The following is a 14,360-nucleotide window of genomic DNA, read 5'->3' on the forward strand; positions in this document are numbered from 1 at the left end:
AAGAGGGACGCTATTGCCCATCCCTCTACCATTAAGTTACCTTAGTAGTTACCTGGACCACACGGCCATTAATTATTAATAATTAAATATAAAAATAAAATATATAAGATAAGATATATTTGATAATACAACGAAATCACAATTTTATAGATTCAAAGTCTATAGATTTTTTGTCTCTGGATACAAAATTTTTCTTTGTATAAGGCTTGTCGATTATACACAACATTTAGAGGTTTTATTAAACTGGACAATTTTTTTATATTGCTAAATTAGGCTGGTTAAAATTTAAACCGAATAATGTCATGCATTTTACGAAATATCCTTTTCTCGTCTGCACTCTTCATTGAAATCCAACTACAAATGGAGGATTATTATTATTATTATCATATCAGCCTTTAACTGTCCACTGCTGAACATAAGCCTCCCCCTTGGGGATTTTACCAATAGTTACTACGCTTGGCGGGCGGATTAGCTTAAGCTTTGGAGATGTTTTAAGAGGACACTGCTGTCTATCCCTTGCTCTGTCTTAGTTGTCTCTTACGACACCCACGAAAAAAGAACTGGTGCCCTATTCTATGCCGGGACAATACGACGAAATATAATACATCTTAAAAACTATAGTAATTTATCTCAGCCAAAAACGGCTGGCCAACTGTTGGCTGACACTATATTTTTAACAAAACATTTAGTGCTATTTTTCTGCATTGCTAGTAAAAATAAATATATTTTGAAATCTACACAAAATATAGTAATATTTTCTTTTTTATTTTACTAGTTTTTTTTTCCGCGACTTCTTTTGCGTTTTCGCAACATATCGACTGACCAGGATAAAAGTAACCTATATACTTTTCCATCCCAAATACTACATGCATGCCAAATTTTCTGAGGATTGGTCTAGCCAATAAAGCACTAAGTAATGACAAACAAATTCACTTTCACATTTATAACATTGAATAAGTGTACAACCGTAATAAAGCCATCGTTGTATTTTAGTACATAGACGTAAAAGTAAAACACTTATTTCTATGTCGTACTTAAATACCTACTTTTAACTTTACTATTGAGTTGGTGCCGGCGAGTAAATGGTATTTGGGATTCGAATAAAAAGCTGTTGACCTACTGAACGACCGCACATGTGAAACATATGAAATATGTGAATGAAGTAATTGAGCAATATGCCCTTTCGATGAGAAATTAATGTCAGAAAAGAGCAAAGGTTTTTAAAATTTGTAATTATAGGTGTTGTTGTTTGACTACAGTATAATGTTATACAACTGCTGGCAAAACTCACCCAAGGGGGAGGCTTATGTTCAGCAGTGGACAGTTAAAAGCTAATATGATGACGATTATATTTTGATACTCGACACTCCATGTAAGATATAAAATATATGATTTAAGTTTTAAAATAAATTTAACCTAAATAAAAATATATATAACGTATAAATTCTAATTTCGAATCGTACACAAGAAGTATTCGAATAAAATATTTTGATACTCGACACTCCATGTAAGATATAAAATATATGATTTAAGTTTTAAAATAAATTTAACCTAAATAAAAATATATATAACGTATAAATTCTAATTTCGAATCGTACACAAGAAGTATTCGAATAAAATATTTTGATACTCGACACTCCATGTAAGATATAAAATATATTATTTAAGTTTTAAAATAAATTTAACCGAAATAAAAATATATATAACGTATAAATTCTAATTTCGAATCGTACACAAGAAATATTCGATTTATCGAATAACCGCTACCGAGCGTAACTTTACACGCGTCGTCGGCTCGGATCACTAATTAATTGACTGTCATTACCACATGTTCAGTAATCTGGTTACATTATGTCTGTTTCCGTAAGTATTTAGATTTTTAATGTTATACAGTGATTTTTTTTTTTTTTTTTTTACAACACAGGGGGCAAACGAGCATGCGGCTCACCTGATGGTAAGTGACTACCGCCGCCCATGATCACCCACAACACCTACGGCATTGCAGGTGTGCTGCCGGCCTTTTAAAAAGGAAGTGTTGTTATTATATACCAGCTAATAGTATTTTTAGTATTGATGCAACCAATACGATTATCCGTAGTATACCTAATTATAATTACGTTTATGATATTGGTTACCTCTGTGTATTGCTAAATGTATTATCGTCATCTTCCTACCCCTACCCCAATTATTATTTGGAGTTAACGTAATATGTTTTTTTATCCATATTTCAAAAAGATTTGTTTCTATGACCAGCCGCCTGACGGACGTCAACCCTCTTTGGGAATCTTACTAAATGGACATTATTATTATATTTTTACGTGAATAACATACATTTTCTTACTGAAAAATATTGATAAATGTTTCTCTATGAAATCTACTACGGTATTCTCAGAAAAAAATAATTTTCGACAATGTCAAAAATTAGATAAAATCAGTGACGTTGCCACTCAAAAGTTCCACATTTTAGGCAATAAATTTCATTCATTACATTACATTCATTAATTCACTCATTTATAACAATATAAAAATTATTTGTAGTTAACATTAATTATTAACTTACAGGGAAATATATTTCATTTTCATTCATTAAAAAGAATCGTGCATCATTAAAATTTGACTCACCTGAAGCAAATCAGTTCACAGCGCTGCCCAGTATTTTCTAAAACAAAAATAAGAGATACATTAAAAATAGACCAAAATAGCACCACTATAGTTTTCGAAATTATTTCGTGAAAGCTATATAACAATCACAGATTTGCAACGGTCATGAACATGAACTTGAGTGTTACGATTATTTTACCTACGTGGCGATTCTACGCATATTCAAGTACGCGTGCGTTAAAGGAAAATGATACACAGGCAAAAGAGATACGATCCTAAATCCAACAAAGGTAGATTCGTCACACGCAAATAGGCCTATGCCCCTGCATGCCTGCATAACATCTACTTTCATTCATTAACGTTACAATGGTGGCATTACGCGACAGGTTGGACAGGTCGTAAGGAAATTGGCGCCAGCATTTTCGTTTCGAAATGAAGCTACAATAATGACAAATATCTAGATAATTATACCTTGTTAAGACTCGTATTATAAATATAAAAATGTAATGGCAGGAATGGCAACGCATAGGGGGCATCATGGGCGAAACAGTATACTCTGTTATGTCCATGGTACTGCTCATGTCTATAGGCGACGGTTACCACTTTCCATCAGGTGGGCCGTCAGCTTGTTTGCCATTCTAAGTTGTATAAAAAAAATAATTTGTAACCTCTTAACGTTTTAACGGCTGAGAACCAATCGTCATGAATCTATATAATACAAGTACACGTGTGTACTATTTGGAATAGAGAAGAACATAAGTATTTCCCTGGTTAATCAACATATAAATGTCATACAGATAAAGTCGGGAGTATACAAAAACTTTTTTCACAATATAGATGTTAGCATATCGCCGCGTGGTCCCGGCATAGAATGGGCCACTCTTTTTTTTCTCGTAGTTGTCGTAAAAGGCAACTAACTCCCTCTAAAAACACTACCAAAGCCTAACTGTAGTTGCCAACCTGCCTGCCAAACATGGCAACTACTGGTAAAACCCCTCAATCTATAAGAGAAGCCTATGTTCAGCAGTAGACAGATAATGACTTATATGATAATGATGATAGATACTGGCAAACATCTTTACCAAGTGAACGTATACCAAGCAACTTGCGCAATCAATAAAGTGTTTGAAAATATATTCTCAAAAACAAGCATATTTTGTAATACTTGCAGAGTTGCAGACAAACTGCAATGCAGTTTCGCGGCACTAAGAATATGCATTGTTGCAACTGTTTACTTGAAATAAATATATAAAATAACATAGTCATAAAGAAATAGATAATAGGGGTCTTTCATCTTTGGATAACATCATATATTATTTCATAGTATAATATGTATTTAAAACAACTATCTACTGCATGAAAGATTTTTTATAACACAAGGGACGAGCAGCCTAATAGTAACTACCGCCGCCCATAAGCACCAGCAATACCAAAGGAATTGCAGGTGTACTGCTGGCCTTTTAAAAAGTAATATGCTTTTTCCTTGAAGGTCACGATATAGTATCAGTTCGAAGATACTGCTGCTGGAAGTTGAAAGTTAAAGATGTTACTATACATTTTTACAACTATGGCAAAAAAACATTTGCATTTGTATTGATGGAGTGCTAAGAGTTGGTCATCAGGGTCCTTCCATCCTTTGATCCACTCTGAGTTAATGAAACTAACACTCACGCACAGGGGGAAAGGGATTATTAGTAATGGGGTAAACTGCCTTATTGTTAGCAATACACCCTATCAGGTTGATCTCCGCGCGGTTCCCCCTAGAAACCATCATGGTTAATTCTAGTGGAATTCGCCACGGTGGGCTAACTGACCTATTTTCATCGTCACCTATCATCCCTCACAGGTGTCCTGACCGCGTATACCGATAGCGCAGGCGGGGTTACATATAAACAAAAAAAAAACTAACGCACAATAACTCAATTACGCGGCTAAGTATGGAAAAGCCTGGATAAGTTGGATTTTTCTATTGTACCCTCATTTGTTCAATAAAGTTATTTAAGCAAATACACTAACTATATCCGGATAAAATATATAAGCTGACACTTAAATAGAATTCGACTGTGCTTAACTATCTACATCAACCAGATACTATTTATTATGTTATATAATTAAATATAATGGTAATGTAATATGATGAATAGTAGTCGATATAATTAGGCGATACGTACCTAAACCCACTTAGCGGGGTCTCTATTTCTATTCTTTATTGTTTCTCAACACCATCGACAAATTGCAGAAAGCGCAATGATCGATGATCAATAATTACGTGTATATATCGCGTTGCGGCACACACGAGAACAATATGAGAAATTATTGAGAAATGCCTTCTATTCGATTTAAATAATAGATAATCTTGCAATATGTAAATAGTAACTTATTGCTCCATTAATTGAATGTGTAAATAAATATGAAGTTACACGTGTTATTTCTCATTATAATTATCAGATATATGATAATTCATATGAGAGTAAATGACATGGACAGAGTGAAAAAGTAATTTGATACGGATAGAATATAGACATTAGAAAAATTTAGAACTGGTTTTGACCATAGAATATGTGATATTGGGATGTTAAATACTTTCAACACATTATATTTATTTTATGGGTAATTAAATCTAAATAAATATATTAATTTATATTACAAAACAGACGTTTTATAATTTCTTCTTAGGAGAAAAACTTTTTGAAATTATAGAAAAATAAAAGAAATTAAGTGAAAAATATTAGAGGTAGACTTACCTAATTACCAATATAATAACCGTAAAACTAGACGATGTTTGTGCATGGGAGAAATTTAATAAAAAACAACATGAGGTATTTTAATAAAATAAATAGAAGCCAAAGCAATGCTTTTTAGAAATTTTGTCTATCTGTCAATCTGTGTGTTTGTTTCGGCTTCACGCAAAAACTACTAGACTAAATTGGATACGATTTTTACAGTTATATTCCTGCAGGTCTAATTTAAAATCTGGTGTATATTTTATCGTGATATGTCATCGAAAAATAGCTTATTTCATTAGTTTTGCTACTAGAAGCTGATATATTTGGCGTGTTTAAACATAATAAGGCGCAAAATGATGCCTAAAACGCAAAGAATGACACCAACGGAAATAACAAAGCATAATACACCTACACATCGAGGTATGTGGAATTAATTATTGGTAAAGTACCAACAATGTTAATGTTTACTGCGTATTGTAAACTACAAAGACATGTGAACATGAGCACACAACTAGGTGCATACTACTTCTTATTGTTGTGTCATGACAAATAAATTGGTAAATAATTTACATAAAAAAGTAATAGCTAAACCTATATTCACGATAACGTGGAAGACATTGCTATGTAAAAGGTATGGTCTTTAGTCTGATAGACCGGTATCGTACGCTTTTCGATCACAGTAGGGTTAATACCGCTTGCCCCTAATGATTTATTTGTTACAGTTTGTGGCTTCTTTAATAATTTCATTGCAGCGGATTGATGGCTAACATGGAATGTCGTATATATGTATAGAATGGTATGTATTATGTTATATGTAGCCGCTTGGTCCCGATATAGAATAGGCCACTCCTTCCTTTCCTGTGGGTGTCGTAATTATGTAATAAATTTGAATTTAATATTTATTTAACTTATAAACACTTGAAGTTTTTTGTTCTTTACATTAAACATGGTTTACTTGACTAGTATACAATCCGATATGAGTATAAATAAAACTGTTATTAGTTTCAGCAAAGTTCAGAAATGTAAAGGGATTAGGTGATCACTATGAAGAGATTAGTTGTGTTTGCATGGCTGTGTTTCGGTTTGAAGGGTGGGATATGGCGTGAATTTACGGGGTACAGAGGAATAACATCTGACTCCTCGGAAATGGCAACGCATGGGGGGCATCATGGACGAAACAGTATACTCTGTTATGTCCATGGTACTGCTCATGTCTATAGGCGACGGTTACCACTTTCCATCAGGTGGGCCGTCAGCTTGTTTGCCATTCTAAGTTGTATAAAAAAAAATTCCCGAAGTTTACACGCAAAACGATAATAAATTTGTCCCTTTATTTTTACATGGCTTTTGAATTGTTCTTTTGCCTGGTTCTAGTACTTGTTCTGATTATATAGATTTTAGTCTGTGACAAGAGTCGTATGTATCATATATCACTGTTATTAATTGAACGAGACCAATCCGTATATATTTCCGTCCGTATGCCGTGTGGTTCTGACATAGAAGGGGATAACCCTTTTTGTCCTGTGGGTATCGTAGAAGGCGACTAAGGGAATTTAATAGTCGAGGATGAGCAGCAGCGGTTCTACCTAACTACAGTTGCCAACACTCCAGTCAAGCGTGACAACTATTGACAACACCTCTCTATGGGTAAGGCCTATGCCCAGTAGTGTAATAATAGTAATAATAATAAAAAAATCCGTACATTTTATTCAATATACAAGTGTCTACAAATAATACACTAGACAATTACTTATAGAACTAAGCATTTGTCCTTTTATACGATCCAGGTGTTTTGAATATAAATATGACTATTGAATATAATTATTCTTATATTTATACAGTGCAAATATTTGATCATTGAAAATACGCAATTTTACTAGTAACGTAGCACGTGCACCGAGACCTCCCAAGCACTTCACAAGTAGTTAATAATTAAAATAATACCTACTGAATACACCTGATTATTTGGGTCAAGATTACAAATGACTGAGACGTATATAGTTTGTGCAACTGCTGAGCCGAGCGTGTGCTGCAATTTTCGATTTGTATCTTTGTTTTATTCAGTTTTATATTGGCTATTTATTAAATTTTAAATAATAATCTGATCAAAAATACTTGTGGACCTTTTTAATTGTCAGATTTTTTTTAATAAAATATGAATAAAATTATGTTATAGGGTCCCGACTGTGAAATGGCCAACTAGACTTTGAAGCTAATGTTAATGCTAATCGCACCTTTTAATCAATAGTACACGATAACTCTATGCACTTATACATATGTATATAAATTTATCTATTTACTTATTTACGTATTTATTTATTTATTCATTCACAATTTGTGTTTGATTGTTGTATTTACATTATTTTTACCGGTACCTTTCTAGCACTGGATTACCCAAATTAAATTATTTTCTCTCTAACTACACTGGGTTGGCTGAAAGAGATCTCTTTCAGAGATAAGCCTTCCCTTGCTAACAAGTTGTTAAACTAATCGGTACATGTATTGTTTTTAGTGCAATAAAAAATATATAGGCTTCGTAGAGACGAATCACGTATTGCAATTATAGGTGTAGATATAATAAAGGACAAATATTGATCAGTGATACGGAAGGTCATAACGTGTCAACTATTGATGGTCTGTCCTCTACATTAAAATATATGTGGTATGCGCATACTAATGATAACGGAAATAAAACAAAATAATAATAATCAGAGTATAATATTTGTTTAAAATTATATATGTTGATTGACCAACATGAAAAGTAGCTCATCTCTTTCTCCGTCTAATGTAGTACGTGCATAATAAATTTCATAGTGAATGGTTATTCAGTTAAGGCGCTATGAGGTAACAAACAAATAAATTCACTTCATATTTATTATATTAGTAAGAATTTACATTAGATAATAATATTTTGACTAATTCTGGATTGATTTTGATAATTTGTAATCTATTGAGTTTACTGCCATGTGATTTCATATTAATTTTATGGCTGACTGTAATTGCTCTTACTTTTTTATATCTACAACCTTAAAGTCCACAGTATTTCAATTTCGTACAGTAGTGCAGCACTGTATACATAAATATGACGTCTCAGCGAAATAACTAGTTATTATTCTTAATTTAAAATGAAGCATTGTTCCGTTTGATGCACGTAATGTACTTGCAATAGCTATCTTTACCTAATCGATACAAACAGTTTAATTGCAATATAGCTTCGTTAACGCTTAAATACTTACTCACGTTGAATAGTCGATTAAATCGTTGATCGAAGTTTAATACTGACTTGCACAGTTATACCATGAAACTAATTATGGCCGTCCGATGAAACGTGGTAACTGTCGCCTATACGCGTATAGAATAAAATATATATCGTGACGATTATGATACGTCTTTTATACGTCTTCTTGTATGTGTTATTCTTGAGAATTGATATTTTCATCATTGTTTTTCTTATTTGTATATTGTTGTATTAGTCGTTAACTGCCCACTGTTAAACATAGACTCACCCATAAGGGGAACTTTGCCAGTAATCGCCACGCTTGGCAAGCGAATTGGCTACCGCAGTTAGATTTTCATGATGTTTAAAAAGGGACGCTGTTGCCAATACCTCGTTCATTAAGTTCCCTTAGTTACCTCTTGCGACACCCACGGGAAAGGAAGGGGTGGTGCATTCTATGCCGGGACCACATGGTAATGATTATTTTTGTTAATGACCTACAAACTAAAAATAGCTAATATGTCAATTATTCTGATCATTCACACAAAATGTAGCAACGCCTGTGTTTTCCATCAATTTACAAATATAATTATACAATTTTCAATATTCCCGAATAAATTATTTATTAAAAAAAGCGTTTTGAAAGAAAACTAAAATGTTACAATGCACATAAATCTGCCACAAAATATTCTACTCTTGCTTCACAGTTATTCGAATACTAATTTGATTTTATAATTTACAAATATCTTTTTACTAAACTAAACTTTCCAATAATCTTTTTATTTTATACCACAAAAGTGGCAAGCAAGCATATAGCTCGTCTGATAGTAAACGATCTCTGTAGCCTATGGACGCAAGCAACACTAGTCGTGGCACTTAATATTCGCTGACTCTGAAAAAATCTTAATGCACCCTTTTTTAACAACTCCATACTACATACTACTACTCCGTCTTTTTATAGAATTAATGTTTTAGTTCGCTATCGGAGTACTTTTTCATTTAATTTAAATTCGTTTGTTTCAGAAAGATAACAAATCATTTGCATATATTTAAACAGAACAAATAAAAAAATTATTTCACTTTGCATACAAACAAAACAATTATATTCTTTATAATTCACAAATGCAGTGCACTCCACTATTCCTTACACACACAAGGACACAACTATTGTTCGTATTGCCGTTAAGCAACTGCATACTTATAAATTAATTGGTCTAATTATTTTACTTAATTAATAGCATGGCAGTACTTGTTGTACTTATTTACATTCATATAAACAGTATATTCGTACCTACATTGTTTAGTTTTTATACTATGTATAGGGATACTAAGTCGAAACATAGTTCGTGTTTGAATTTCTTAAAAAAGAAGCATTTTTAAAATTAACAACAGAAATAGAATGCCGGGGGAAATGGATTGTTAGCAATGGAGTTTGACAGCCACATTGCTAGCAATATGCCTTATTAGGTCGACCTCCACGTGGTTCCCCCTGGAAACAATCGTGAACAATTCTTGTTAAATTCGTCACGATAGGCTAACTGACCTACTTCATCCTCGCCTATCATCCTTCACTGGTACCCCGCCGGTGTACGTCGATAGCGCGGGTGGGGTTACCATTCCATTGTGCCATGTGTGTCCAATGCCCATATGTGTAGCTTCTATATAATGCTCTTACAAGCTGAATCTGAAAATTATACTTCTAGATTATTCTAATTATTTAAATAAAACAAGCTGTTTAAACTACCAGTCGACCCGAAAATGGTAGAATGTCTCTTTTTACGTATAAGTACATATATAATATTTCAAAGAAAGCCAACATTCTTCTTTCTTTAAAATGTTGAAAATATCTATACGATTACATTGACCTCATGAAAAATTAATCAAAAATTATGCGGATGCCATAATTATACAATTACCTTGACCGCACGCGAACTCACGAGAGCATCTGCATAAGAATGTTTAATGATAACATCTAAGATCTCACGTAACTACCACACATATTATAAAGCGATCTAAGACAAATTTTATTAATGATATAGTATAATTAAGTAGATGTAACTTGAAATTTTACAAATATTATATGCGACGGTTACTACATTTCACATTCGGGTTGTTTACCATTTTTTATTGCATAAAAAATGTTCTAATTTTAATTTAAATTGATATTTCATTATTTCTCGAATAAATGTAACTAATTTAAATGTAAAATTTTGTTACATACATATTTTGTTTGTTGCAGGTTGAATTAGAAGTCGGTCATCCATATTATAAAAGTATACAATTTTTAAATTAATATTATAAGGTTCAAAATAATTAACTAGATATTGCACAACTTAAAAATTGGTGTATCTTTTAATAATAATATTTTTTTAGTATACTCTGTTATGTCCACAGTACTGCTCATGTCTATAGGCGACGGTTACCGCTTTCTATCAGGTGGACCGTCAGCTTGTTTGCCATTCTAAGTAGCATAAAAATAATAATAAATAAAGAGTCGATTTATTTATCTTTTAAAAGTCGTGTAAAACGTACATTTTTAGTTAATTGGGCAATCCTCTAGATGATTTTAACTAACAACAGATATTATTTTGCCAGTCTTAATATCGAATACGAATATTAACGACTTATTGAGAGCATATTTTAAATAATAATTCAGTAATTATGTACCAATTTTCTTTTAATTAACAGATAACGTAGATGTTCCTCGCCTTTGGTATTAATTTCAACTGCATGATTGTGCCATATTTATGCTTTGTCTGTATTTATTTTTTTGATGTCTCAATTAGTAAATATACTTTACAAATATTTGTTAAATAGTCTCCCTCTCAGACTTTGTATTCATAGTGAAAAAACATGCCTAAATCGCCTCAGGCTTACAAAATTACATTGATCTTATTAATCAGCATTTAAACGGCTCACGACGTATATAATCGCTTTCTTAAGTTCATTAATTCTTTGAAATTTTAAACCAAGTGGCATACTTAAGAAAACAACGTTATTGAGTTTATATCCGGTCGTTGTGGAGCGTAAAAACGGAATGGATGGATTAATTTGTTGGGGCAAAAAATGACACTATTGTAGCGACCTCGTGGGAGAATCGAAGTTTATTGAGATAGCGATGTAATAGCTAAATGCGATAGTTACACACTACAAGTTTGAATATTGCCATAATGAAATTATAATGTCCAATAAATATAGCGTACTTAAATAAATAAATTTAAAATCGTCTCACTGCTACAATACACCTCTAAAGAGTAATAATTATTAGCTTATAAAAATTTATTATCACGCTAATCTGGCGATTGTTATAAGGTTTTGTTTCGAATTTTATTTTCCGTTGCACTTGCTTTTTTATGCTTTAAGTGAAAACAAGTAACTTAGATTCCATCATATATGTACTCATACAAAAAAGTAAAATACTGATTTATATTACTGCTATTTTAATTACAGGTATGTAGGTATGCCTAACAACACATAACAAAAAAAAAACAAATGTATATTACCTATTTCTCTCTATCTATCTCACCAATTTGTCTCCTGTACAATAATCAAAATAATTTTTTCAGATATACTCATAATTTATCAGGCACTTTTTTGTCTTCATCCGCTTAAATATTTCTTTTATGAAACTTCTGATTTATTAATAGATAATATATTAATTATATTAATTAAATTATTTATTAGTAAATAATAAAACTAATGTTTATGTATTTAATCTTAATTATATATTAATAACAATGATAGATCACTTATAGTTGCTGTTTTCTTTTAAGTACATAATTTTTTACTACATTACCTTGATATTCCTTTGGCTTTGTATGAAGAGAACTCTTGAAGAGTTAAGCTGGCCCTTGTACATTTGTTTATTGCTTATATATTATTAGTATAAATTAATAATAAAGTATAAATTAATAAATATAATGCTCTAAAATAGTCGACTAAAAGATGTAAAATAGTCTCACGCAGTCGGAAATACGAAAAGGTTAAAATTAACAGTTATGTTACGGTAACCGAGTAGTTATTATACTAAGCTCATTACTCAGACGAGTCTAATAGCGATGCCGTCATCCATTGTGTATTTTTGTCCACAGTCTTACTCTAGTTTAATTTTTAATGAGTCTGGACACTTTTTGAATGACTCCCAAAAGAAGGAAATTCTTAAATGGTCTTATTTTTATAACAATTAAAGCTTTCGTTTTTCTGTTTTATTGATAATATAATAATACCATGTTCTACATTTAAATATTTTATTTAATAATAATAAAATGCCCAAGGAACCCCGATTATATGATATGTAAAACGGATTATACATACTGAAAACTCTATTATAGCTATATTTCTTATAAAATTACAAATTAATATTGTAGATTATTTTTTATGTAAAAATATCAAATTTGGATTGAATATCTAGAGGTGGGTTTCGTCTAAGTCATTTCTTTAGGCTAAATATATCAAATAGTATTCTAAAAGTATTCTTTAGTTGCTACTAGTCCAAAGGTTTTTAATTCAAAAACTTAAACAGTAACCGTAACAAATTAAATATATTGTAGCATTATAATTATAGTTAATCACAACAATAAGTCATTTAAGAAACATTTATAATATGAAATAAAATTCTAATGATTATTGTGTACTTGAAAAAATACTAAAACGGACGGAATTACAATAGGATTTTCCAATTTTGATAATATTAATACATATTATAACAATTTGCAATTGGGGGCATACGATTGTTCGACCCTCGAAAACCCTATCGAGCGTAAAGGTCATTTACACGAGTGATTAGACACAGCGCTACAGAACAGAATGTATGCGTGACGATCATGCGATATTTGGGCTGTTACAAAATACCAATCACTTTGCTAGTTACGATGATCGACAGGTCAAAGAAAGGTGATAGCAAAGGTATATAAAAATATTAAGACTAAAGGATTATGTCTCCGTACAATGTATTTGGCCGTGTGCTCCTGACATAGAATAGGCCACCCCTTCCTTTCCTGTGGTTGTAATAAAAGACGACTAAGGTATGTTATAACGAGAGATGGGCAGCAGCGTCTCTCTTAAAACATCTCTAAAGCCTGACTGCGATTGCCAATCCGCCTGCCAAGCGTGGCAACTACTGGCAAAAACCCCCAAGGAGAGGCTTATCTTTAACAATCGATGGTTAAGGGCTGATATGATGTGTCATATTCATACCCAGTTCACATTATAGCAGCACTATCCAACTATACTATCCATATATTAACCATTACAACCCCCAGGATTGTTAGTAATGTGGACTAGTAACTCTATTGTTAGCAAATTATCCTATCAGGTTGACCTCCAGCCATTTCCTCCTGGAAACCATTATTGTTGAATCATTACAATGGGCCAACTGCCCTGCTTTCACCACCTCCTCACTCATCATCATTCACAGGTGCCCTGTCAAAATAAACAATTAGCACAGGCGAAGTTCCATGATCATCCGTTAAAAAAGCCCTCCAAGACAAGTAGCAAACGAAACCCGCCCTAGAGATTACAGCATGAAGTTCTTCAAAAAGAGCATATTAAACTTTCCTAAGGTTCGGCAACGAGCGCGTGACAATTCCTGGTGTTACAGGCGTAAACAATCTACCGATATATACGAACATGTTTGGCTAGCGATCGCATGAGAAAAGCAAGACACTAGATACCGTTATCTTTTTCTATTAATTACAAAACCTAACGCGTGCATATGTTTTTTACAACACAGGAGGCAAACGAGCTTGCGGCTCACCTGATGGTAAGTGACTACCGTCGCCCATGATCATCTGCAACACTAACGGCATTGCAGGTGT

General features: G+C 32.4%; 1 protein-coding gene across 2 annotated transcripts in view; it reads right to left on the reverse strand.

The window, feature by feature from the left end:
• Positions 1–14,360, reverse strand: part of LOC113511619 (ATP-binding cassette sub-family G member 8) — a 73,766-nt gene that overhangs the window by 33,044 nt on the left and 26,362 nt on the right. For both annotated transcript variants that reach the window (XM_026895286.3, XM_031913428.2), the window contains one exon: positions 2,623–2,659. The gene's annotated coding sequence lies outside the window, so the exon portion shown is untranslated. The remainder of the gene's footprint in view (positions 1–2,622; positions 2,660–14,360) is intronic.

This window comes from Galleria mellonella, unplaced genomic scaffold (genome assembly GCF_026898425.1).
Source record: "Galleria mellonella isolate WM207_F2 unplaced genomic scaffold, CSIRO_AGI_GalMel_v1 utg213, whole genome shotgun sequence".
In the NCBI taxonomy this organism is placed as follows: Eukaryota; Metazoa; Arthropoda; class Insecta; order Lepidoptera; family Pyralidae; genus Galleria; species Galleria mellonella.